Source organism: Vulpes vulpes, chromosome 12 (assembly GCF_048418805.1).
Source record: "Vulpes vulpes isolate BD-2025 chromosome 12, VulVul3, whole genome shotgun sequence".
Taxonomy (NCBI): domain Eukaryota; kingdom Metazoa; phylum Chordata; class Mammalia; order Carnivora; family Canidae; genus Vulpes; species Vulpes vulpes.
In genome coordinates this window covers 179395089-179422536 of record NC_132791.1, presented here as the reverse complement: position 1 = coordinate 179422536, position 27448 = coordinate 179395089, and the positions used below count along the sequence as shown (strand labels likewise).

The window sequence follows — 27448 nt, the reverse complement described above, 5'->3', positions numbered from 1 at the left end:
CTCTGGAAACCTGTTCCTAGCCCAGAAGAGTTTCTGTCGTAGTTTCTTAATAACCATATTTATTTATCATTAAGATATTACTTATGTGTGTATGATATGCACATAGCTCTGGTACAAGGCTGTGTATATTATTTAAAAATTTTTAAACAACCTACACTTTAAGAATTTTCTGTTCTATTGGGATAAATCAGTGAGTAATTTTCATTTAAACAAGATCATATTTGTTAAGGATCAGAAAGAGAAGTACAGATATGGACTTCAGGAGGTCAGATGAGGGACAAATAAATGAGAACAGCAATGGTCAGCAAAGGCCTTATATAGATATAAGGGAAATGTGGCTAGGCAATGGTAAAGGGGAAGCCATATTTATTGAGGATCACAATATGCTAACTCTGATATGTTTGGAATCTGGATAAATCAATTGATTCTCTTAGGGAATGGAATACAACACTAGAAATATTGAAGAAATGTCACAGATGAAGAGGACAGAATGGTTAGAGCAGGCCCTAAAATCCTAAGTTTGCAGAAAAAAAAAAAAACATTGCAGAGATCAGCTGGGGCTGGGGAATGATAAATTGGAAATTTCCACTAGGTAGTTGGAAATAAAGGAGTATACATGGGACACATCTGTTTGGGGTATAGACATGATTATGATAACTGTGAAGGTGGGCATGGAAGTAGAAAACTAGAAGCCGGACATTCACAAATGTCAAGGCACTCATACAGAACCCTCCAGGATGTCTCCCTTCTTGGAGTCAACACTGTGCCTTAAACATACCATCATTTTAGTATTTGACACAACCGTAGTGCAATTATTCATCAGTCAGCAAATATTTAACAGTCACTATTTGCCGAGTACAAGTGACATAGCAACAGATGATGCAAGCAGGAGCTACATTTTAGAAGAGAATATAAGAAAATATAAACAAGAAAAATTCAGAATGGTTAAGTTCAATGAAGAAGATATGATGGGATAATGTGAAACAGACTGTGATTGGGTGAATCTATTAACCAGAGTGGTCAGAGGACCTGAATGATGGGAAAGAAACAGCCATGCAAAGATCTGGGTAATGAGCATTCCAAAAAGGAGCAGTAAGTACAAAGAACCTGTGAAGGGAATGAGTCAGCATATTCAAATAACAAATAAGTAAAATAATCCAGACGCCAAAGGTTACATAGGTCGTCATGTTCAATTTATATATTTATATGAAATATCCAGAATAGTTAAGTCCATAAATATAGAAAATGATTGCCAGGGACTGAGGGAAGGAAGGAGTAAGGAGTGCCTACTTAATCGGCATGAGGTCTGATGGAAGGTGATGAGGATATTTTAGAACTAGATGGAGGTGTTGCTTAGACAGCACTGTGAATGTACTAAATGTCACTGAGTTGTGCTTTTTTTTTTTGAAAGATTTTATTTATTTATTCATGAGAGACACAGAGAAAGAGAGAGAGAGAGAGAGAGAGAGAGAGAGAGAGAGAGACAGGCAGAGGAAGAAGCAGGCTCCATGCAGGGAGCCTGACGTGGGATTTGATCCCGGGTCCCCAGGATCACACCCTGGGCTGAAGGCGGCGCTAAACCCCTGAGCCACCCAGGCTGCCCAGAGCCAGCCGGGCTGCTCTGAGTTGTGCTTTAAATGATTAACTTTATGAAATGTGAATTGCACCTTGATAAGAGAGACAAACGAAATGTCAGTTTCTTTAAATCATGGAAGGAACAGGTACAAACCCTATATTTAAGAAATTTGGCAGATAAAGGGAAGTAAGAAACAGTAAGATAGTTAGATGAACTATTGGCTCCCAAAAGTTTTTTTGGATAACGGGAAGATTTTTGTATATTTTAAGGCAAAGGGGAAAGGGTCAGACTGGTATGCAGGGGAATTCTCTGGGGTCTTCACCAGTCTAAGAAGCTGGAGACTTTGACATAACCCTATAGTACAGAGCTTGGTCACCATACACTCTGATAAAGAATGTTGCAATTATACCTGTAGGAGAAATGCACCTGGAAGAAGCATTTAAAAAGATCTAGTCCAGGGGATCCCTGGGTGGCTCAGTGGTCTAGCGCCTGCCTTTGGCCCAGGGCGTGATCCTGGAGTCCCGGGATCGAGTCCCACATCAGGCTCCCTGCGTGGAACCTGCTTCTCCTTCTGCCTATCTCTGCTTCTCTCCCTTTCTCTGTGTGTCTCATGACTAAATAAATAAAATATTTTTTTAAAAATGATCGAGTCCACACTCTATTTACTAATGCGGTAGCCAGCTCTCCTAGTTTAAGTGACTTTACCAAGCTCATAGCCTGGTGATGGAAACCAAGTCTCCAAGCTTACCAGGTATAACAACCATGTATATATTTACTTTATTAATAGTTGAGATTATCCACATAGGCTATTTACTGTTTCACCTGTAGTTTATCCTTAATTTTGAATTTTTTCATTCCGTGAATGTGCATAAATGCTAGGAATTCAGGAGATGGACATATTTGGCTGATGAGTTCTATTATCCTAATTATAACACGTGTGTCATTAAGTTTCAAGACCCAGTAGCCTGATAATGTTGCCAAAATGTAGCATGCTGGGGACTTACTTATCTTTCTAGGCCTGAGTGTGGTAGCAAATGAAGTTTGATATTTGTCTGTGCTTATGGGTGTGTCTCTGTGTGAGAGATATCTCTAATTAATTAATTAATTAATTAACTTATTAAATAGGGAATACATTCTTAGAATTCATAAAGTACAGAAGGTACTCTTTCTCTGTGTCTCCCACCTACTCAGTTCTCTTGCTGAAGGCAATCCATGTTACCAAGTTTTTGTGTGTCCTTTTAAATATATTTTATGCATATACAAGCAAATATATACCTGCATATACTCCCCTCCCCATTTTTATACCAATACACACTAAGCATCCTGCTCTGCATCTTTTATATATATATATATATATATATATATATATATATATTTCACGTTTATAGGTATTTATGATCTTTCTGGACCTCTCCTGTCATCTATTTCATTTTTCTGCAATGATTACAGAGAAGGAATTTCTGTGTAGCAGAGTCCTCAGTCATTTCTATAGCTTCATGATATCCCATTGTTGGCTAAACCATTATTTATTTAACCAGCCTCCTACTGATAGACATTTAGGTAGTAGTTAATCTTTTACTAGTATGAAGTTGTGACACAATGCTATTTCACCTGTGTGAAGATATATCTGTGGAATAAATTCATAGAACCGGACTTGCTAGGTCAAAGAGTATGTGCATATCATTTTAATGGATCTTAAAAAATTGAATCCCATAGATACTATGCCAGTTTTCACTTCCACCAGCAATGTGTAGAAAAACTTTTTTTTTGCCATATCTTCACTAATACATTGTATTATCGGGATCTTTCGGTGGCTCAGCGGTTTCGCGCCTGCCTTTGGCCCAGGGGTGATCCTGGAGTCCCGGGATCGAGTCCCAGGTGGGGCTCCCGGCATGGAGCCTGCTTGTCCCTCCGCCTGTGTCTCTGCCTCTCTCTCTATCATAAATAAATAAATAAATAAATAAATAAATAAATAAATAAATAAATATTTTTAAAAAATACATTGTATTATCAATAATTTTGGAGTTTTGACAATGTATTCAGTATTAAATTGTATCTCAGTGAGAATTTAATTTGTATTTCTCTTACTGTGAGTGAGATTGCTTTTTATGTTTAAAATAATTTTATTTCTTTTCCTATGAACTATTTGCTGGTTTTGCATTAGGTTATTATACTTTTATTTTATTTTAATTTTTTAAAAGAATTTATTTATTTATTCATGAAAATACACAGAGAGAAGAGAGAGAGAGAGAGAGAGGCAGAAACACAGGCATGCCCTGTGCTGAAGGCGGTGCTAAACCGCTGAGCCACCGGGACTGCCCATGTTATTATACTTTTATACATTAATTTATATAAGCTTTTTATACATTATATAAATTAGCAACTTGTCTATGACATGAATTACAAAGTTTCCCAGTCTGTCATCTCTCTCTTATTTTGGTAATTATGAGTTTTGCAATACAGAAATTGGTTTTTGATTTTAATATTATGAAGTTATGAATCCTTATATTATGACTTCTGGAGTTTGTGCCATATTTTAGGAAGGACTTTTCTCACTCCCATATTATTTTTTTAATGCTCTCATTATTTCTTCTAGTAATGTTGTGCTTTTATTTGTATATTTTTAATTCATCTAGAATTTATTTTGGTGCATTTGTTGGGTACTGTCCCAATGCCATTTTTCCCTTACTGAGCAAATGTCATTTGTGTTTATTCCTGCAGTATAACTTGAATCAAAATATTGCTCCAAATATCCAAATGAAATCAATATTAATTGAATTCCTTCTATGTTTAAAGGCATAATTTCATGTTTTCTTTTTAATTTTCCTTTTGTTTCAAATATTTTATTTATTTATTAATTTATTTATTTATTTATTTATTTATTTATTTGAGAGAGAGAGAGTGGGGGGGGGGTGCCCAGGCAGAGGGAGAAGCAGACTCCCCAGTAAACAGGGAGCCTGAGGCCAACTCAATCCCAGGGTAGAAGGCAGATGCTTAACCAACTGAGACACCCAGGTGCCCCTTTAATTTTCCCTTTTAAGAAGAAAGAAGATAGAATTTTAAGTTCCGAGATCCAGAAGCTTCTTTTAGTAGGGAAAACAAACAAAAAAATCTTCATTCAACAATGTAAGTCTTGCTATCACTATGAACTGATTATAATCCTATTAAGTGAGACAACAAGCTAGTTCAAGCTACATGCAAAGAAAGTACAAATGATTCTTTGTAGGTATGAGACCTCCTCTATAACCAGGGCAGGGAAATTAAATAGATAACAAGAGAGATCTTACAAACCACAATATCTATGAACATGAGATGCTGCTTTATAAAAACAGTGGTAAACATTCACTTGAAATAATGCTTATGGCCTCAAAATGGACCAGTATTAAGAGATTCTAAAATAAGGCATTGTCTTTCTTTTTTTTTAATTCCAGTGTAAGTTAACATATAGTGCTATATTAGTTTCAGATATACAGTATAGTGATCCAATAGTTCCATACATTACTGAGTGTTCATCAAGACAAGTGTACTCCTAATCCCCATCACCTATTTAATACATCCCCCCACCCACTTCCTCTCTGGTAACCATCTATTTGTTCTCTATAGTTAAGAAACTTTTTTGGTTTGTCTCTCTCTCTCCTTTTTTTTTTTTTTTTTTTTTACTTTTGTTCATTTGTTTTATTTCTTGAATTCCCATATATCAGTGAAATCATATGGTATTTGTCTTTCTCTAACTGGCTTATTTTGCTTAGCATGATATACTCTAGCTCCATCATGTTGTTGCAAATGGCAAGATTTCCTTCTTTTTTATGGCTGGATAATATTCCATTATATATTATTAATATATTATATTATTATAATTAATATATTATATATAATGGAATATTATCCATTGTAGTATATATATATGTATATATATATATACATACTACAGTTATGTGTATATATATATATATATACACTAACTGTCTGACTTTGGGAACATAGTTAGGATCCATACCCTGGGAAAGGCTCTACTAATACTCTAGATGCATGTGTGTGCATATGTGTGTGTGATTAATTCACATAGCATGTTAAAGAAATATTTCTGATGGGGAAAGGAACAGGAATGAAAGAGCTAGTGGATATGAGTCACTGGAAGGGGAAAGAACAGAATACAATTAGCAAATATAGGGATATGTACTCTTTTTTAAATTCAATTTTATTTAAATTCAATTAATTAATATATAGTATATTATTAGTTTCAGAGGAGAGTTCATTGATTCATCAGTTGCATCTAACATTCAGTGCTCATTACATCACATGTCCTCCTTAATGCCCACCAACTCGTTACCCCATCCCCCAACATCCTTTTCCTCCAGCAACCCTCAGTTTGTTTCCTATAGTTAAAGAGTCTCTTATGATTGGTCTCCCTCTCTGATTTTATCTTGTTCTATTTTTCCTCCCTTCCCTTATGATCTTCTATTTTGTTTCTTAAATTCCACATATGAATGAAATCATATGATAATTATCTCTCTATGATTGACTTATTTCACTTAGCATAATACCTTCTAGTTCCATCCACATCATGGCAAATGGCAAAATTTAATTCTTTTTGATGGCTGAGTAATATTCCATTATGTATATATACCATATCTTTAGCCATTTGTCTGTCAGTGAACAACTGTCCTCTTTCCACAGTTTGGCTAGTGTAGATATTACTGCTATACATTGTGGTGAATGTGCCCCTTTGAATCACTATGTTTGTGTCCTTTGGATAAATACCTAGTAGTATAATTGCTGAGTCATAGGGTAGTTCTATTTTCAACTTTTTAAAAAAGATTTTATTTATTTAATTCGTGAGAGACACAGAGAGAGGGAGAGAGTCCTACTAACAGTGTAAGAGCGTTCTCCTTTCTCTGCTTTCCTGATTTGTTACATCTATCTTTCCTGACTTGTTAATTTTAATTCTAGCCATTTTGAGGTAGTATCTCACTGTTATTTTGATTTTGATGCCAAGTGATGTTAAGCATTTTTTCATGTGTCTGTTAATCATTTGTATGTCCTCTTTGGAGAAATGTCTGTTCATGTCTTCTGCCCATTTCTTGACTGGATTTTTTGTTCTTTGGGTGTTGAGTTTGATAAGTTGTTTATAGGTTTTGGATACTAGCTCTTTATCTGATAAGACCTTTGCAAATATCTTCTTTTTTTTTTTAAGATTTTATTTATTCATGAGAGACACATAGAGACAGGCAGAGACACAGGCAGAGGGAGAAGCAGGCTCTAAGCAGGGAGCCCGACATGGGACTCTATCCTGGGTCTCCAGGATCAGGCCCTGGGCCGAAAGCGGTGCTAAACCACCGAGTCACCCAGGCTGCCCGTAAATATCTTCTCTTATCTGTAGGTTGTCTTTTGGTTTTCTTAACTGTTTCCTTTGCTGTGCAAAAGCTTTTTATCTTAGTAAAGTACCAGTAATTCATTTTTTGCTTTTGTTTCCCTTGCTTTTGGAAATGTGCCTAGCAAGAAGTTGCTGCAGCCAAGGCCATAGAAGTTGCTGCCTGTATTCTCCTCTAGGATTTTGATGGATTCCTGTCTCACATTTAGGTCTTTCATCCATTTTGAGATTATTTTTGTGTATGATGTAAGAAAATGGTCCAATTTCATTCCTATGCATGTGGCTATCCAATTTTCCCAACATCATTTATAGAAGAGACTATCTTTTTTCCATTGAATATTTTTTGTTTCATCAGAGATTCATTGACCATAGTGTTGAGGGTCCATTTTGGGGTTCTCTATTTTGTTCCATTGATCTGTGTCTGTTTTTGTGCCAGTACCATACTGTCTTGATGATGACAGCTCTATAATATAGCTTGAAGTCTGGAATTGTGATGCTACAACCCTTGGTTTTCTTTTTCAACATTCCTTTGGCTATTTGGGGTCTTTTCTGGTTGCATACAAATTTTAGGATTGTTTGTTCCAGCTCTGTGAGAAATGTTGATGATATTTTTATTGGGATTGCATTAAATGTGATACCTACTCTTTTAAAGAGAGTGAATAGGAAAGGGAGGCATCTGAGAAGTTTGATACTTATCTATAGTGGGTTGAATGGTGTTCCTCCCCCACCCCCACAGCCCCCAAATTCATATCCATCCAGAATCCCAGAATCCAAAGACCTTATTTGGAAAAAGGGTCTTTGCAGATGTAATTAGTCAAGTTGAGGTCATAGTGAATTAATCTGGGCCCTAAATCCAAAGACTGATGTCCTTCCTTATAAGAAGAGGAGAGAATACACAGATTCAGAGGGAAGATAGTGTGAAGACAAAGGCAGATATTGGAGTGATGTTCCTACAAGCCAAGAAATACCAAGGATTGTCAGGAGCCACCAGAAGCTGGAGGAGGAAAGGAAGAGTCCTGTCTAGAGACTTCAGAAAGAGTGTAGCCTTGCCAACACCTTGATTTTATACTGCTAGCCTCTCAAATTATGAGAGAATAGATTTCCCCTGTTTTAAACCACCCAGTTTGTGGTAATTTTTTACAACAGCTCTAGGAATTGAACACACCACCCTTTTGGAACTTAATAGACCACCCTAAACAGAAGTTTTTCCTCTCTGTGTCCCATCTGTCGTTTTTCAAAGTATGCTTTAAATGAAAATATTCTCTTAAGGTGGATCTTTGAGTATTCAGTTTTACCCGACCATGCTGTGACCTGATACTCACTAGCTATATGCCTCTTGCAATTTTTTTATCTGTAAAATGAAAGAAGAATACTTGTTTCCTTCATAGAGTTATTATTTTTAAAAGATGTGCAAAGTACTATTTATACTATAAAATAATAAATGTACACTTGGTTATTATTATTGCAACTTTCTAAATAGTAAGTCCAAATAGTCACCAGCCCAGACTTTTATTTTTATGAGCCTAATTTAACCCACAACAATATTCCTAATAAAAAATTATCTCTTCTAATTTCCCTATATAAATTATCTTCCTTGAGAAAATTCTCAAAATCTTCCTTTCCAAAGATGATTTATTAATAATAACTTTCCTTAGTCATTGAACATTTCATTTCCTCTTATCTTAAATCATGGTTGTCAATGAAGATATGCAACTTATGTATTCATTATTGTAAATATTACTAAATGTCCATATGCCAGGCACTGTGCTTGGTAATTGAGACTGGGTGTTCAAAAGCAAGATAACAAAGCAGGTTAAGGGATAGGGAGTAGGCTCTGAGGTGGGTGACCTCTGAGAAGGTGATATTTGAGCCAATACCTAAAGAACAAGAGGAGCAGCCATGTAAAGATCTGGGGATAGAGCCTTCCAGGCAAAGAAGAGCACTGAGTGCCCAGTACACAGGATATTTGAGTGTTTTAAGATCAGAACACTACTAAATCAGTAGTATCTGATTTAATTTGTAAAAGATTGCTTTGGCTGCTGTGAGAACTGATCTCAAGTTGTAAAAGTAAAGGCAGGCAGGCCCAATAGGAGGTTTCTGAGGATAATATGATGGTGGCTTGGACAAAAATGGCCTTGGGGTACCGGTGTGGACAGACCCGGACACATCTGAAGGGACAAGCAGCACACCTCATGGATGGGTGAGATATTTGGCTGAGGGGGAAAAGAAAAGAGCTCAGATAACCTGACTCTTTTCACCATAAACAGCTCTGATTGAAAGCAGTCCCACTAATGCACCAAATTCTATAAATTACTGTTCACATATCTCTCTCCCACTGGAGTAAATCTGCATTTTCTACTGGAAGAAAAACAAATGTAGCTGAGCTCAGTTGTCCATTTTGGCTGCTCAGAAGACAACTTTATTTAAAGGTACACACAAAAAAAATAAATTTTCTAGGAGCCCCTGCTCTTTTTAGGGCCATGAATATCTTTGCCTTTATTTAAATCTGCTAAGGAAGGCTAAGGGCATTGATCTTTCCCCTGATTCTGGTATAGGTTAAGAGAATTTGGGCTATTACGTTTTTCTATGTCTGTCATCTGAGAAATGGGGATATCAGTGCCCACTCTGCAGAGGTTTTCTGACAATTAAATAGAATAACACATAGTCTGGCAACTAGCTTCAACTAGCTTTAACTTTAGTAAAAAGTAACAATGGTAGTGATGATGATCAGTGTGTCAGGAGATTAGAGGTGTGAAATTAACCTGATTCCCACCAGCTTGGGATCATCCAATTCCATCTAAGTCTCTCCATTATAGGGACACCTGGGTGGCTCAACAGTTGAGCGTCTGCCTTTGGCTCAGGGCATGATCCTGGGGTCCGGGATCAAGTCCTACATTGGGCTCCTTGCAGAGAGCCTGCTTCTCCCTCTGCCTATGTTTCTGCCTCTCTCTCTCTCTCTCTCTCTCTCTCTCTCTCTCTGTCGCTCATGAATAAATAAATAAAATCTTAAAAAAAAATAAGTCTCTCCACTACCAAAAACTCTTATTATAACTCGAACCTGCGTCTTCACATAAAGGAATAGCCTGCAATTTGTAAAGTATTATTGGTTCTTCCATAGTATCAGTTCAGGCTGACCAGGTAACCTCTTGGTGTTACTGTATTACTTATTCCTAGTTCTTTCATGAGGTATAGGAATAATTTTTTGAAACAGAAGCAAGAACAAAAGTTTCTGATAAAATAATGAGCCTTTCTTATTTTGAGCTTTCCTTTGATGCTTGCCACCTACCTCCCATTACGGCTCTTTGTCCACCATTTAAAAGGCCAGTGTTCTCAATTTGTGCCCAGCTGGAAAGAGACCATTGAGCTGAAGAGTGCAAAGAAGCTAAGAAATCACACTGAGATGATATTTTCCTTTATGAGACACTTCAACAATCATAACAGAGAATGTCTTATGAGCTGACCATCAGTTTTAAATATGAAAAATACTTCCTGGCTTAGGGGCAGTCATTATGCCCTTATATTTTATATGTCACTAACAAAGCAAATGGGAGGTTTGTCTTATATAAATAACATACCTAACAAAAGGAGCAAAAGAGATAGATAAAAATGACTGCTTCCTAAATGCTGATCTGTACCGAGTCCAGCACATTTGGCAAAAGGGCTGCATGCTTGATCACCCCTCTCCATTTCAGTCTATTTTCTCATAATGCATCACTATTTTTGTATGATTTTGATACCTTCTTTCATGTTTTTAATTGCTTTAAGCACACTTAATTTGCAGTTTCTACCAGGTTGTTCTATCTTCTGAAATTCTCAGAGCTCTACATCTGCTCTCTTTTTTGTCTACTCCTCTCACTCATGGTTTCTAGTTTTGTAACATGTGGATATATCTTCAGTAGAGTTTGCTCTGTGAAAATCCCAGCTGACCCTCCAGGGTACTTTTGGGTTTGAAAAAATCCCAGCTGACCCTCCAGGATATTTTTGGGTTTGCTCCTGCCAGAGGCCACGGCTATGTTACTAGCCTGAGACCAAGTTTGATTTTAATTTTTCAGCCTAGAGGTCTCTGAACTTGGTGAATAGTAAAGATAATTCTTCAAACCTGTAAGGCATAGTCACACATTCTCAGGGGAGACTTTTTCCCACCCATGGGCCAGAAGATGTCAAGCATCCTTGGAACAACAGCTGGGTTTTTTCTCCCCTAGGCTATCTTCTTAAGGATCCCAGTTTTGCATGAGGATATCCAACTTCCTAACTTGCATGGGCCCCTGTCCCCACATGAGTGTTAAAAGCTATTCCTTACCATCACTGAGACGGAACAGTACTCCTCAAGGCAGATACATGTTCCATGGCTTACCGCTCTCATTTCAATTTTTCAATTCCTTATTTGTACCTAGCATTTGGGAGTTCTGTACTTGCAAGTTTAGCCATTTATTTAAAAGAGCACGTGTTCTACTGTATTTGGAATATCTTAACATTTTTGATGAAAGGAACATTTCTGTTCTACCATATGGCTGGAAATGGAAATATCAATTTATTCTTCATACTGTACCCAGAGAGAACTTTTCATATGACATACAAATCTGATCTTGTTATCAGTATTACTTAAAACACTATAGTGGCTTCTTAGTGATTTTAGGATGGAAACTAATCCATAATCTACAAGGCCCTGAATGAACCTTACCTATTTCCCCAACCTCATGTTGTACCATTTCCCTTCTCCTCTCTGTGTTCTCACAGAGGGTTCTTTCAGTTCCTAGAATGCACCTCACTCCTTCTTCCCATAGTAGCTTTGCTAGTTCTGTTCCCTATTTCTAGAATACTCTCATGTCTTCTCAGTTCCCTTATGCTTCAGACCTCAACATAATTGTGCAATGGCAGTCATCTAGGTAACTTTCCTCTGATATATGTGTATATTGGCTAAGATACCCTCTCCCTATCACACCTACCACAGTTATGCCTTCACATTTATGTTTGAAATTATTTTTTTAAATGTCTCTCTCACCTACTGAACTGCAAGCTCTGTGAAGGCAGGTGCCATGTCTATTCTTGTTTAACATTTCTATTAGTAAGAGTAACACTAACGGCTATATTGATGCTAACACAAAACATCCTCAGTAACTTAACTCCATAAAGACTTATTCGTACCATAGTCCAGGGCAGGTCACGCAACTCTTTTCAACTGGATCCCAGAGACCTAGGTTGTACCACCGTCTTCAACATATTGCTATCCAGGTTACAGCGGAAGGGAAAGAGAACAGGGATAAAGTACAAGGTTTTTGTGAGCTAGGCAAGGCGTGCCTCAATCCTACCCACATTCTTTAGGCCAGAACTCAGTCACAAGGCTCTAGAGATTACCCAGGAAGAAGAAGAGAAAATGGTTATCAACAAGCACTCAAGTCTCTGCCACCCCATTGTATTTTTACAAAAGAGCAGCTCCTCATATTAGGAAGTTCTCAACAAGCACAGATTGAATGAATGAACGAATGGATGGAGAATGGATGGATGGTTTTGTTATCATGGATTCAGGTAGTCTATAAATTCTTTGAGTATAGACACCATATCTGTATTGCCCATCATGAGAGAGAAGTTTTGGGTACATAGTGAAGCTCACCCAAGAATAAATGATCACCACCACTTGAAAGATTCCAGGGAGGAGACAGACTGCTAGTAGATCATCAAAGAAAGATATGGAATGAGATTGGAAAAGCAATTTAAGAAGTGAAGTTGTAAAGGTGTGGAGTGGTTAAGGGAAAAAAATAGAAGACATGATGAAGAAATGTTAGTATGTGCATAGGTAAGAGTAACAAGGAAAGGAATCAATGGAGAATGGGGAAACTAGAAGGGATAATGCTTCCCCTGGCTAGTGTAGCAAAACACTGTGTCTGCTGAATCCCAGACTCCATCGTTTTTTCTTTTGATTAATTATAGACTTACATCTAGGAATAAGGATGCCTCTTTAGTGAAATAGCACCTTTTCTCCTCCCATTTTGACCCTTAGTGTTTAAAATAAGTAAAATGTACCCAGGAAGTATGTATTTGGGTGGACCAGAAGTTAGTACTACAGAAGGCATTTTGCCCCTGACCATTTAGAATGGTAAACCACACTAGTTCCAGCCCCAGCTGTCAGGCCAGGATTTCTCCCTAGCCCTTCTTCTAATCAATACATAAAGCTGCCTGGTGCCATCGGGAGGGAGCTGTATTTTAAAAAAATGAATGAAGTAGAACAGCCAAAATCTTTCCATTCTTTATGCTCTTCTCTGCAGCTTTCTGCCCACGGAGGGACCACTATAAGAGCTGCAGATGAGCAGCATGAGGGTGCCACCCTCTCCTGCCCCGAGAAAGGGTCAGGGTTACGAAAGTAGCCAACCCTACATCACGGGCTTCTGAAATGCACTGTCGGAGTTAGTGACAGGGGAGCTGCTCTACCTCTGGGGCTACAGCAGTGCAGTGAGCTTTAGTGGATCAATACTTTAGTCTTGTCATGCTAATTGCTCATTGGTTGACATTCATGATCCTTCCTTGCTCCCTCCCTATGTAAACTCTTTACAGCTGGAACAGCGAGATGCAAAAATCCTGAACCTTCAAAGCCAGCTCCTGCAGAAGAGAGAGGGCCTGGCAGCTGAGGTATGGTGCTCCTCATTTTTTGCCCCCCTTTAAAAAGCTTCATGTGTGTCTGCATGTGGTCGTGTGATAGGGAGGCGCACGAAGAAATGCCTGGGGTAACTGCAACACATAAATGATACTACCTTTTCAGAACAAAACAGTATCTCCTCCCCTTCCACTCCTCCCCATCCCCCTCCCCTAAAAAAACCCAGAAAACAGAAAAATACCCACCCCTTCTATGAGTTTGGTTGCAAACCTTCTTCTGCTTTGGCAAATGTGTCACCCTCCACCAGCTCACAATGAACATATACCTACACTATCCTCTTTGCTCCCAGACTAGGGCATGTCAGACTGAGCTGCCATGCATGTGCGCTTGTGCATGTGTGTGTGTGTTTGTATGTGTGATCACGCCTACCATATTGGCTTCCTGTCCCTGGGACATCAGCTTTTCTAGCTGGCTGAGCCTGTCCCCACAACCACTGTTGCCACTGAGACCACCCCAACTCCTACCCTATAAGCTTCAGGCCTGTGCTATGCAGGGTTTTGTTAAGCCGTTTAGTATTAATTGATTTTTTTTTCCATTTTTTTCTTTCTTTCCCTGGGCGGGTCAATAGCTGGATGCTTCAGGAGCAGAGGATCTATCAACTGCAGACCAAACATAGGGAGACGCAGGCAGACCTGGAACAGAAACCCAGCCAGCTCCAGCCGCTCCGAAGAATACGTGGTGGCCACAGTCGGCAGCAGGAAGCATGAGGCAGGAAATGACCCAATCCTTGAGGGCTGGTAAGTTTCCTCACTTTTGGGAAGTGAGGCAAATGATAACCAAGTCTTTCTTTCCTTACTCAAAAGAGGCAGCAGCATTTTTGTTGATTTCAGTTAACAAACTAAAGATCAAAATTGGGATGCCCCCCCCCCCAAAACTGGGAGGATTGGAGGGGTTGTGGGAGAGTTTGCGGGTTAGATGAGGGCTAACCAAACTCCGGTCCTAAGGTGAGCCACTGTAGCCAAGCAGATGTCCTGGGTATTGATTCCTGCCTCCTGATATTGATTTCCTCTTGGGGCCAAGAATGGGGTGGACCTACAGAGGACAAGAGGAGAACCGACACCCTCCCAGAGGGCCAGGCAGCCCTAATCGGTGATAACAGTGTTAAGTGGTCAGCCTGGAGATGAGGTTTGCACAGATCTATTGATCTGCACTCCCCTGGGATATAAATCCTTCTGAATTTGCTTCCATGATATAAATATTTATAATTAAAATAGCCTAGGAGCCTCTTTCAGGCACAGGGAGGGTGGCCCATCCCAGGGTAGGTGTGGTATCAGTCTCTGCCATCTCCGCTCTTGTACGCTCTTCCCACTCTCGAATCTGTTTATTCATCTCTGCTTTCTCTTCTGAACCCTATTTTGCTCACCCTCTGAGTGACAGGCACAATGTTTCAGACTATCAGAAGCCAGGAAAAATCTATTCTTTCTGAATGCAGCCTCCAGCTGAGGAGGGAGTACAACCCCCCCCCCCCACCCCCACCCCCAGCCAATGCTACACAGTTTCATGTGCATTCAGGAGCCTGGACTCAGAAAGGAATGGGCTGTTTTGGGGGGAGTAAGGGAAAGACTACTTTAGTTGTTGCTTTGTTCTTGCTTTCATTGGGGCATCTGATTGGATCCAGTAACAAACAGCCTTATGGCACAAATGTATTAACCAGTGCCAAGACCCTGTGTTGGCTCACTTGCGGTTAAATCTAGAAAAATCTGAAGGGCCTCAACACTCCTGTGTCTCAGCACCTCATGAATCTAAGCTCATACGAAGTGAACAGAGCATCCCTTACTCAAGAAAATGGAAAAAAGAAAGGATGCTAAGGACTGATTTGGAGGCAGAGCCCTTGAAGCCAGCTGGAAAGACTAAGACCATTGACCAAAGCTTTGTCCACTGCAAGAACAATCTTATAAAGGATTGAAACCGTTCAACTTTAATTTTTTTAAATCTGGGTGGTATGGAGAATTTTTGAAGTCATTGACTGTGCTTCCTTAACCTACCATGGGCTTTAGTGTCCAGGATACAAATCTGTTCACCCTGAATTCATCATTTGCTTTGATTTCCAGGATATAATCTTTTCAGTTTTGGAATTTCTCTTTCTATCAGGCATCTGCCTTGCTTCAGTGCTTATATCTTGAACTGTGTGTCTTTGTGTGTTTGGCCTCAGCAGGTTTCATTAATTTGTAATTGATGCCTACAAAACTGTTTAAGGACTTCTGGATCTTATTCTTGTTGAGGAGGTGTGTTGGTGGATGTGCATGCGCTGTGTAGGATGTGGGGAGAATTCATTGGGTTTTACTTCTCCGCATTTCAGAATGGTTAGTCACTTCAGTCCTATCTGTGTGAGTTAATAAATATATGTCTGTGTATCTCTGTGCAGGTGTCTGTACTTGGGAAACAATGGACATGAGCAGGTTAGAGTGGTGCCCCATATTTCTCTTGCATTTGCATTAACTCTTTCTTTCCCAGATGCATATTAAGCTTTGCTCTCTATTTTTCCTTTTTATTCAGGGATGGTAGTTTCAGAACTCAAATCTAGCTCATTTGTCTCTTTTAGCAAATGATTGAGGGTTAGGGACTATTCCAATTGGCAGTCAGGGGTCTGTATTTTGGACTCCATTTGGCTTAGATAATTTATACAGAATAAAGTCTAACAGGTATAATCACAACAGCCTTGACTTTAGAATGTTTCTAAGCATTCTTGAGGTTGAAAAATACTTCAAGCTAAAAATGGAAGAATGTTCTGGTTAGTAACTTGTATGCCTCTGTGGTAATAGAAAGAATTGGAATGCAGTTCTCTTTGTTTGATTTATATGGCGATACTCAGAATGTGAAAGGTGTATTTTACTGTAGAAATAAACTTTCAACACTGACCTAGAGAATAGAAGACTCAGGCCAGCACTTAAACACTTCTCTGCTAGGTTATAATGAAAAGCATAATTAATAAGAATAGAATTTTTTAGGAAGAAAAATCCTGAGATTATTATCTTTCTCCCATTGTTTGCAATATTTGTCAACATCTGCTTGCATGATTCCTGTGAAGAACAAGCTTATTTGGGGAAAGTGATCTAAATTTTAGAATTGAATGCACTCCACTAATTAAATGTGTTTTCTTGTCATCTAAGGGCCACTAAATCTAAACAGCACATGCATAAATTCATTGCTGTCTTGTGTTCCTACAGGTCATATTTGAAAGCTTGTTACCAGCCATAGGGAAATGATTATTATGGAATAATCCAGTGGCTTAGGATAGTAAGCTTCAGTGTCTTCAATCTTTTAAGAATTTAATTCCTGTGTTATAGATACATGTCATATGATACATCTGCCTTTTATATTTTATACATATAGATATATTTTTCAATCCACTTGCCTAAAAGGTTCTATATTCAATGTATTTCTAATACAAGGATAGAAACATTTCACTGTTATTTCTGTATTTATAACATAAAATATAATATTTCACTATTATTTCTATATACAAATATATGTATTATGTTTCAAGCCTTTGTGAGCATCTTGACATACTCATTTGACCCTCAGAGCAAACTTGTAAGTTAGAACAGAGTCATTACCTCCATTTTACCAATAATAAACATGCACAACTCAGATATTGGTATCAGATTTGGGCCAATGACCTAAGGGAATGAACCCCTGGTCAAGTGCTTTTTCCTAGGTTACCAACTGCCTCCATTAATATTTGATAAAATTTTAGCATGTTCTATATTTCTACCACCTCTCACTACCATTGAAATGCATATAAGGCAAATGTTGGTTGATCTTACATGATCATTAGTATTCTGCTCATGCAAGAAAAGGTAGCAGGGCAGCCCGGGTGACTCAGCGGTTTAGCGCCGCCTTCAGCCCAGGGTGTGATCCTGGACACCCAGGATCAAGTCCCACATTGGGCTCCCTGCATGGAGCCTGCTTCTCCCTCTGCCTGTGTCTCTGCCTCTCTCTCTCTCTCTCTGTGTGTCTCTCATGAATAAATGAATAAAATCTTTAAAAAAAAAAAAAAGAAAAGGTAACAAATAAGTATTTCAGGCATCTTTCTTTGGTCTTTATCACAGCACAACTGGCTACAGAGTCTGACACCATGACAGACCTTTCTTGTTAGACTCAGTAATTCTGTGAGTTATTAATATGCCTGATCAATAGTTTTGCTCCCCAGGAACATGTCCCTGTGAAAACACAGTGAGTAGATATTACTCACTAGAGTTCACAGAACTGACATACACCTATTTAGTCTTCATACCACCAACATTTGCTTTTATTTTTTTTAAATTTTCTTATTTATTTATTTATGATAGTCACACCAAGAGAGAGAGAGAAAGAGGCAGAGACATAGGCAGAGGGAGAAGCAGGCCCCATGCACCGGGAGCCCGACGTGGGATTCGATTCAGGGTCTCCAGGATCGCGCCCCGGGCCAAAGGCAGGTGCCAAACCGCTGCGCCACCCAGGGATCCCTGCTTTTAAAGAAACATATGTATAATTTGAAAGATCGAGATAAAGTGCTTAAAGTCAACCATAATATTTTTCTCTTCCTGGAATAACTACTGTCCCTTTCCCCAACCTTCTTACCTATGCAGAGGTTCTTAATCTTTTCTGTATTGTGGACCCTATTTCCAGACTGTGATAGCCCTGAAGCCCATGCACCTCTTCTCAGAATAATACCACTTCTCAGAATACTTTAAAATGAAAGAAAGTGTGTAGAATTATAAAGGAAACCAATTGAGATTGGTTTTAATCAGAAGATTAAAATCATTTAAACATTAAAATTAATTTCTTATATAATATGTGTACTTTTTATTAAAATGTTGATATGGCCCACTGGTAGATCTATTACTGTAATTTTGGGGTGAATAAGGTCCAGTGGTGGATCTATTGCTGTAGTTTTAAATTAGTGATGAACATTAGGGATATTTTGAAATTACCTACAATATGTGATATGGATGTGATATGAAAATAGCTGTGATTTCTGTTGGTGACATTGTCACTGGTATCATTAGTATTACTGTGGTTTGTTTCCTACAGTTACAGTTGAAGGAAATGCAAAATGTGGTTCAATATTAGTGAAAATAAAGGTGTGATTTTTTTTTTTTTTTTTGGTCCCATCAAGTTTACAGACCCACTGGACTCTATCCATGGATTTATTAGGAATCAGTGGATGCCAGGTTAAGAACCTCTACTTCCTACTCATTTTTCAAAACTCAACTGAAGCATCATCTCTTCTAAACAATTTTACCAGCCTTCCCCCAGGAGGAATAAACTGCCACTTTTCTGTGCTTTGAGACCACCCACAACCTTTCTAACTAACACTTAGCACACCACAGGATTCACATCAATTTACTTGTCTGCCCCTCGTAAAGAATGTACAATCCTGAGGGCATGGCTCACCCACCACCTTACCCATAAAGTGTAGCACATAGCAGGGGTGCACTGGATACTAAAAAGAGGAGGAAGGAAAATTCAAAGACAAAGGAACTAGAAAATTAAAATTAATAGAAATTTAAAGTCAATAATTTGAATGTTTGCTTGAGTCAGATATTCCATCCATGGCACCTTCATATCTCAGGCAATAAAGATGGACATGGGGACCCTGTTCTAGTGCAGCTTTCAATTTATAGCTTCCTAAAAAATAATAATCCTATATTAAGGACAAATAATGATAATATCCTAGTTTCAGGCCCAGTTTTTAGGTTTTTGTTAGTATGGACAGAGGAAAGTCAGGATGAGCATGGAGATGGAAGGATTTCTTCACGTCCTGAGATTTTAGGGCTTCCCCAGTCAAATTTAAAAAGCCAGGGAAAATGTTTTTGATTTTAAGGCACAAATACAAATGTGTAAATTCTCCCTAAAACTTGGTGTATTTGAAAATGATTGTGAACATTTCCTTGAAAACTAGAACATTAGTAAAAAAAACAAAAAACAAACAAACAAACAAAACAAAACAAAACAAAACTCTTAAGTCCTCAACACAAATGCTTTGGGTAGAATAAGCATAGATGCTTATACATAGGGAGATATACTTTCAGACATGCACTCAACTTCTTAATATTAATGTCACATAAAAATCAGAATTTATTCATGCATATTGACATAATTTTGCATGCACCTCTTGCTTCCTAGTAATAAATACTTTCTATTTCTACCCAAATTAATGGATATTCACATATCAATGTGAGGCTGCATATTTCTTAGGTACAAGTTGATTTTTATCTACAATGGACTTGTTTATTACAGGAATAAGAGGATAGAAATCAAAATGAAGGTAAGATTGGAAGACAATTTATAACCATTTTTATTGTCTAGTCTCCCATTCAATATTCTTGTGCATGAGTGCATGTTGAACCTGAGTCATTGGTTAACAGTTCAGTGGCTTTCAATACATCTCTATAGAATATCTTATTGTATTGAAATATACTAGCCAACCACAAATTTAGATTATAAAATTGAATCTTATTTAATACAAAGTACTAAGATCTTGTCTTGGATAAAGCTCATTTCACCCCATCATTTAATAAGACACTGATCTATGTGTATGTACTGCATGTATCCTATAAGTGGTATCTTATCAGGGTCAGTGATGAGTATCTATGGAGCAAATACCTAAATATCCTGTGGACCTGATTCTTGTTTCAGTATTTACTTACCTTCACCCACTGAATCAGAAAGTTGAAAAGGCAGTTTTGAGTCCTCCATTTCTAAACAGATTATTGGTGAAGCAAAGAAGAAAGACTGGATAATGACCATAGTGATAGATAGGGAGAAGTGGCTTGCATAGGAACTGTGGGTCAAAGAATTGATCTCAGAGCATCAATCCATATTTGAGCCTCCTCACCTTTTTTTTTTTTTAAGATTTTATTTATTTATTCATGAGAGACAAGAGAGAGAGAGAATGAGGCAAAGACACAGGCAGAGGGAGAAGCAGGCTCCATGCAGGAAGCCCAATGTGGGATTCCATCCCGGGTCTCCAGGATCAAGCCCTGGGCTGAAGGCGATGCCAAACTGCTGAGCCACCCGGGATGCCCAACCTCCTCACCTTTTGAAAGGAAGTCCCCACATAGCCTTAATTGATATTCTTCTCACTAGGTCTCTAAAGGTCCATTGCTTATTGTATTTTTTTTTTTTTTTACCTGTTACATACCTGCTTCTCCATGATTTTATCATTCTTCTCTTTTGTTGTTATTATTCTCATAACTGCTCTCTTACTCTTTTGAAACATCTAATGTTTTTAGTTCACTGTTGCCCCGAATTTACTGATTTGGCATATAAGCCTTAAATTCTTCAGAAGAACATTCTACATAAATCAAAAAGGTGGGTAATATTTTTAGCAGGCAGGCAAATTAATCTAGATACACGTAAGAAAATATATGCTAAGACTTATTCTGCAAATAAATATAGGCATTCATAGTTGATATGATTATGTTAGAGTTACAGCAAGAATTTGATATTTATAACCACCTTTAGTTTATGCAATACAGTAGACAACTTTCCCAGACAGAAATGAAAATATGGTTCTGGAAGCACAGTTCAAAGAAGCAGAACAGGAAAGACAACTTAAATACTGTATTATACTTTATAACAAAAAAACTTATGTTTAAAAAAAGGGGACCTGGGCAAATAGATTGTTAACAGAATCATAGCTTGAAATAAAGCAATTTGCTTAGAAATTTAACAATCAATAGAGATTATTTTCAATAATCCCTACTTTAAAGATTTGAATATTATAAATATTTTCAAAACAGGAAAAAAGATGTTCTAAGTAATTATCAACTATTAAAATGTAACCTCTATGCCTAATAATATAATGACTCAAATGCAGAAAGAGAAGAACTGAAAGGATGTAGGGAATAATGGAGCCAAGAGCAGGAGGGAGCTTTAGGGATGGATAAAGGACAAATCATTCCAGACAAATGTGATCACTCCTTTAAATCGCATTATGAGATTAATGGATGAAGGGAATGCACTAGAAGTAATATATATGGATTTTACTAAAGCATTTGATACACTGCTCCATGAATTTCCGCTTGCAAAATTAATTCAAATTGGGTAGAATATGTGCATGGTCACAATTTTGAAAATTGGCTGAAGAACCATAAACAAGGAATAATGGCAAATGGTGGTCCCTCACATTTAGGTGGGAGACAGTGTCCGGTGCATCTCTGAAGACTGATGCCCACTTTGGTATAATATAACTACCTCATTAATGATGTAGAGAAGAGGGAGGAAATTACAGAATTCACAGATTTTTACATAGGAAGTATCACAAACCAAGACACAATCAGAACACCAAAAAGAATTAAAAGTAGAGAGTAAAGTTAAACAAAGGTAATACTTAACCTCTTTTCGTGACTAAAAGAAGAACAAAGGATTGCTAAAAAAAATCGTTATATACAATTTTTATTGTTAAAATACTGATTGGGGAAAGTGTACTTCCTGTCACTAAATTGGGTAGTTCTTTATTCAGTGAGAATCTGAAGTCTATTTTCCTATGTTCTCCAAATTTTAATTGATCTAAAGAATTCTTAGAAATGCTGCAGGGGCGGGGTGCTTGGGTGGTGCCATTGTTTAAGCTCTGCCCTTTGGTTTCAGCTCAGGTCATTATTTCAGGGTTGTGAGATCAAGCCCCTCAGTGGTCTCTGTGCTCAACAAAAAGTCTCCTTGAGAGTCTCTGTCTCTGCCCATCCCCTCAACTTACACACCTGCTCTCTTTCAAATAAATAAATAAAATCTTAAAAAAAAAAAGAAAGAACTGCTGAAGAGGCAAAAAAGATTTATAAAGAGAGAACTTAATTATGTTGACTTACATGCCTTAATATTGGGGCATTGGTAATGTTCCTAAATATGTGATAAGTACAGGGCAAATAATCACCTTGAAAAAACTTCAACTTATTATAGGAATATTTCTGACATAAATGTCCCTAAGTACTATTTTGATAGCTGCCAGGATGAGCTTACTGTTGTTTCTGATGTTTTTGGAATGAAAACCATACAAATGTCATTGTTTGCTGGTAGAATGAACTCTTAAAAAGTAAACTGGATAAAATTTGATTTTCCTTTTACAGAAAGCAGGGTCTTAATTATAATTAAAGCCCTTTTACATTCGCCATTTTACCAAATCCTCTTGGCTACCCTAGGAGGAAGGTATTATCATCTCCAATTTACTGATGTGGAAACTGAGGCCCATAGAGGATATGTAAAGGCTACGCCGTTAACAAACAACAGAGTCAGTACCAAAGCCCCAATTTTATGAATGACTGGTCTCTCAATCTTTCCACCAAAAAGCAATTTCCCACGTTTATGCCATGGAAGAGAGTATCTCAGAAACCACATACCAGGGTCTGACCTTGACTTTGACTGCTCATCCTGTAATAAATCAGATAATGTGATGGACCTAGCATGGACTGTGGGACATGAAAGGCACTCAATAAGGTTTAACTCTTTTCACCCTGTTTACAGTTTCTTCATTCAGCAAGCAATTATCAAACACCCAGTGAAGGTGGGCACTGTCTAGCTGTGCACATCTTTGTCCATCTTCCTAGTCAACTTAATTCTGCCCCTGAAGCTCATGTTTCCCAAGTGAGACCAAAAGCTCCATGAGAAAAGACCCTGGGTCTGTCCATTCACTGCAGTGTCCCCCACATCTGGCACATAATTAGGTAGACTTCCTTAACTAGAGAGAAAACATCCTGCTTCACCCTCCAAAGTTCCCCTGAGCTTTGGCCAAGCTCATGTGCCTGCTTAGTTTTTTACATTGCATGAAGCAAAATGGCCCATGACCTCCAGCACACACTAAAAGAAAAGTCCTGAGTAGGAGAATGAGGAAGCTAGACTATGAATGGGTTTGTCCAGTTGTTCTTATTTCTCTCCTGCCATATCACCTCTATGGCCTTGATAGCCACGTCTGACAAGATAACCACCATGCTAAAGCCCTTAGCTACTGGGACACCTTTTTGCAGACAGATATTCTGCTTCTGCACCATTGTTCAGCCTCTCCACAGAAAGCTCCATCAAGGAGTAACAAGAGTCCACTGCTTTGTAGTTTCTGGATAATCTGCTTCCCTGCAAATTTGGAAGGAGAATAGAGTATGGAAAGCCCAGATTATAGAAAACTTGGCTTTCATTTGGTGAATAGGCCATTCGTAAGGCCATGTCAAGGAGCATGTAGCTTAGGTAGTTATGCACAATGTGGAAGTCCCCATGGCCACAGTAAGGACCTGAACAGAGCCACCTTGTCCCACCATGTATGTGCCTGTTACATCTGCATATCCACTCAATTATTGCTCTTAACCCAATTCTGCCTGGAAATGTATTACATCACAGGTATTTCCACATACAATTGAATTAGTTATATTATTTTCAGAAAGAATACCTTTGTCATTCCCAACCCTCTTCTTCCACATTGGGCTTATTGCAGTTGGGTGAATGCACCTGAAGTCTTCAGTGAGGTGTCAGGTATAATTTAGCACTGGGAGATGAATTATGGGATTGCCCTTTAGGAAAAGGCTGGGAGCTCAGCCCTGCCTGTCAAATAGGTCCCTGCCTTATAGCGAACTCTGCAGGTGAATGAATCAGTATTTGGCATATCAGCATTTCATAGAGCCTCCATGCTAATGTCTTTTTGAAATGAAACCGAGAAAGCTGTTAACCTCAGTTAGCCGAGTGTCCCCTCTGTGACCGGGATAAATCATCAATGTAGAGGCTGAGAACTCTGTTCTTACTGCTTTGGGGAATGAGAGCCAGGGCTGTGGAGAAGCCGATGGAAGGGGCTTCTGGATCTCAGAAAACTAAGTGAGGATTTTTATCTCCCTTAAAAAGAGAAATAAATATTATCTCTCCTTGTCTCCTGATATAGCTATTTTAAAAGGATTTTTGAGTAATTTGATTCAATTAGCATGTCCTTACTTATCCTTTTTTTCTAAGCCTTTGTTCTCTTCTTCAGTGAAGTCTCTCCAAAATATACTTCATTATAGTATATATAAGTATCTGCATGTATAAATATATATGAATAATATATCACAAAACAATATATTATTCTATAATAACATATAACAATATATTATTCTATAATACATATATTAAATATATATATGACTCCTGGAATCTCTCACAACTGAAAACCTGGTCTTAACTGCCAGGGTAGCTATGGTCAGCTTACTATTCCCTACACTTCTCACTATTCTATACTACTTCTTGAATATTTTCCCAGAGTTCAGATTCGAACATCCATACAGAATCCCCACATCAACTCCGTGAAGCTATTAGTTCTGCTTTTTACATTTGAAGAAACTGGGGTGCAGAGAAGTTAAGGGAATTGCAAAGGTAGGGATCAAACCCAGAATTTCTGTCATCTGTTCCTCATTTATTAACTACTTTGCCACCATCCGTGGCCAGATGCAGTGCCAGAATTCTTCCTTTTAACAAGCCAGTGCAAACAAAAGGTTCCTGACCTAGGCTTACAGGCTCCTTTTCACCCTAAATGGCTCTTGACACTACTTCCTCCTCCAGCTGTCCCAAAGGAAAGGCTATTTGATTACTAAATGCATCTTCAGCCCTTGGTATTTACAATCATCTGTGCAATTGCTTTTATTAGTTCCAGGGTACATGTTATTCTCCTTTTCACTTTGCCCACCTGAGCTATATCTGAACTAAAATAGAGCAAGATGCCTGAAGTTAAGTAAGGCCCATGACTTTGAGTGTTCAAGAGAAGCATGGAGCAGGATACTAGAAGGATTCTCAATCAGCAGTAAAACAACACAGGTTAAGTGGACTGCAAGATTTTTAGAACACTGACAGATTCAAGATGAAATATACTCTAAAATTTCTTATATCCTAGGAAAATATTAAAAACATAAATTATAAACATGACAATAGAGTACCCACAACACTTACATGTTATGATTGGAAAAGAAGCTTTCTTGCTTGCCCCTACCAGGCTTTTGTGGGAGGGTGAAGGGATCAGAATGGGAAGGAAACTGGCTTGCACTGACAGAGTTCAATAATTGATGGAGTATGAGAAATGAAAGTTTGAGGACCACCATAAGGTGCAACTGTGTCATTTTACTGCCAGATGTTCATAAAAACAACAACAACAGAAGTAAAACCAACGAATCAGTTAAGTAGTAATTAGTAGTTTATTGTGCACACATCAGAAAGACAGTTTGTAGGGGATCCCTGGGTGGCTCAGCAGTTTGGCACCTACCTTTGGCCCAGGGCATGATTCTGGAGTCCTGGGATCGAGTCCCACATCGGGCTTCCTTCATGGATCCTGCTTGTGTCTCTGCCTCTCTATCTTTGTGTCTCTCATGAATAAATAAAATCTTAAAAAAAAAATACAGTTTGTAAATCAGGAGCACTCAAACCAAAACATGGAATGAGGCTCAGAGATATATTATTACAGAGCAACTTGTATAGTAGGAAGGCAGTGAGTCTTTGTTCTTTACAGTGATTAGTCACAATATTAGAATTTTCTTAAATGAAAGAGAACTGGTTAGTGATTACCTCATCAATTTGGGGGAACTTTTAAGTTTCACTTAAGATTTTCAGAGGCATAAACAAGAAGTGACCCAGGTCAAGTTACCTTCACTTGTCTTGCAAAATAAACTAAATTAAGCTTTGCTTGTATAACTAACTGGTTTTGTCTGTTCAGGGTATTTTCAAGTCTGTTGTCTGTGTTTGATTTTGACAGTTCCACCCTTTCAGTCATGCTCTCTGAGAGCAGTAGCATTATTCTAAGTTACCACTATTGATGTAGTCAGGTCAGGCCTAGGAGTCACAAATTTTGTTTCCATTGGAGGAGTTGCCAGGCTGGAGGGACTTGTAGTCTTCATCGTTTATGTGGTTATTGTTGATTTCATCCAGTTGCCTGATCCTTATAGATAGCACTTGGTATTAATTACTTAAATACCAACAGGAATTTAAAATGCTCAAAAGTATACAACTCACTAGTGAGACTAATATGGAGAATAGCCAAGGATTGAAAAGTTCCCCAGAGCAGAGATTCCCAGGAGCCAAGGTTTAACCAACTAAACAGGCCCATGAAGGAGGTGTCACTTATTTGATGAAAAATTTTTATCTGATCTTTTAGATCCTTTAGATTTGGGGTAACAATGCCTGATTTGTCAACATAAAACAACATTTTTTTCTCCAATTATAGCACATGCACCTCCTTGTTGAGTAGTCCGGGTATCAGGGACTCTCCTATTTGGGAGTACCACTGAAAATAAACTATTTATTTTGGTTCCTACTGCTTGAAGAACAGTTAGGGTATCATTAAAGCTTTTCTCAATAGTTGCAGAAATATTAATAAGTGGTTTTTCTAATTCATTAACTCCCAATTGAGGAAAAAGCATTCTGACAAACATATGAAAACTAGAGCTTTTTTGAAAAATAGGATTTGGAAACTCATAGGAAGCTTGAGTTACTTTATACACTAATCATTCTAAGTTTAAAAATCTAGCTAGCATGCAAGGAGTCATATATAGTCCTCTGGGGTGCAAGATTATTCCAAACCATGGTATCCAGACAATTTGAATGGGGAAACTTTGTATATCTTATTACCACAGATGAATAACCCAATATTATTAAGAGAGTTAGGGTGGTTCCCATGACCCATCAATTAGGTAGGCATCATGGTTATTACTTGCCATATAAGTCTGAGCACATTCCCATCTTGAATGTCTATGGCTAAGTTTGGATAGAGACAAAAAACATTCCTATGAATTTGGTTTAGCAGTCCATGTATCATATCATGGTTAATAAATGATTGATTTCTTTTTCAGTAGTACCCTAAATATTGGTCTATCCAATAAGAGAAACTGTTATTTGCTTTATACTATGGAATTATGGAGGCATTCCATTTACCTAC

At 38.1% G+C, this 27448-nt stretch overlaps 1 long non-coding RNA gene across 1 annotated transcript in view; it reads left to right on the top strand.

Moving 5' to 3' along the window:
- Positions 1-13490: 13490 nt before the first annotated feature.
- The window catches only part of LOC140594931 (uncharacterized), a 35318-nt gene continuing 21360 nt past the window's right edge, over positions 13491-27448 (top strand). Inside the window, exons 1-2 of the long non-coding RNA XR_011996203.1 lie at positions 13491-13571; positions 14165-14333. This is a non-coding gene — a long non-coding RNA (uncharacterized lncRNA). The remainder of the gene's footprint in view (positions 13572-14164; positions 14334-27448) is intronic.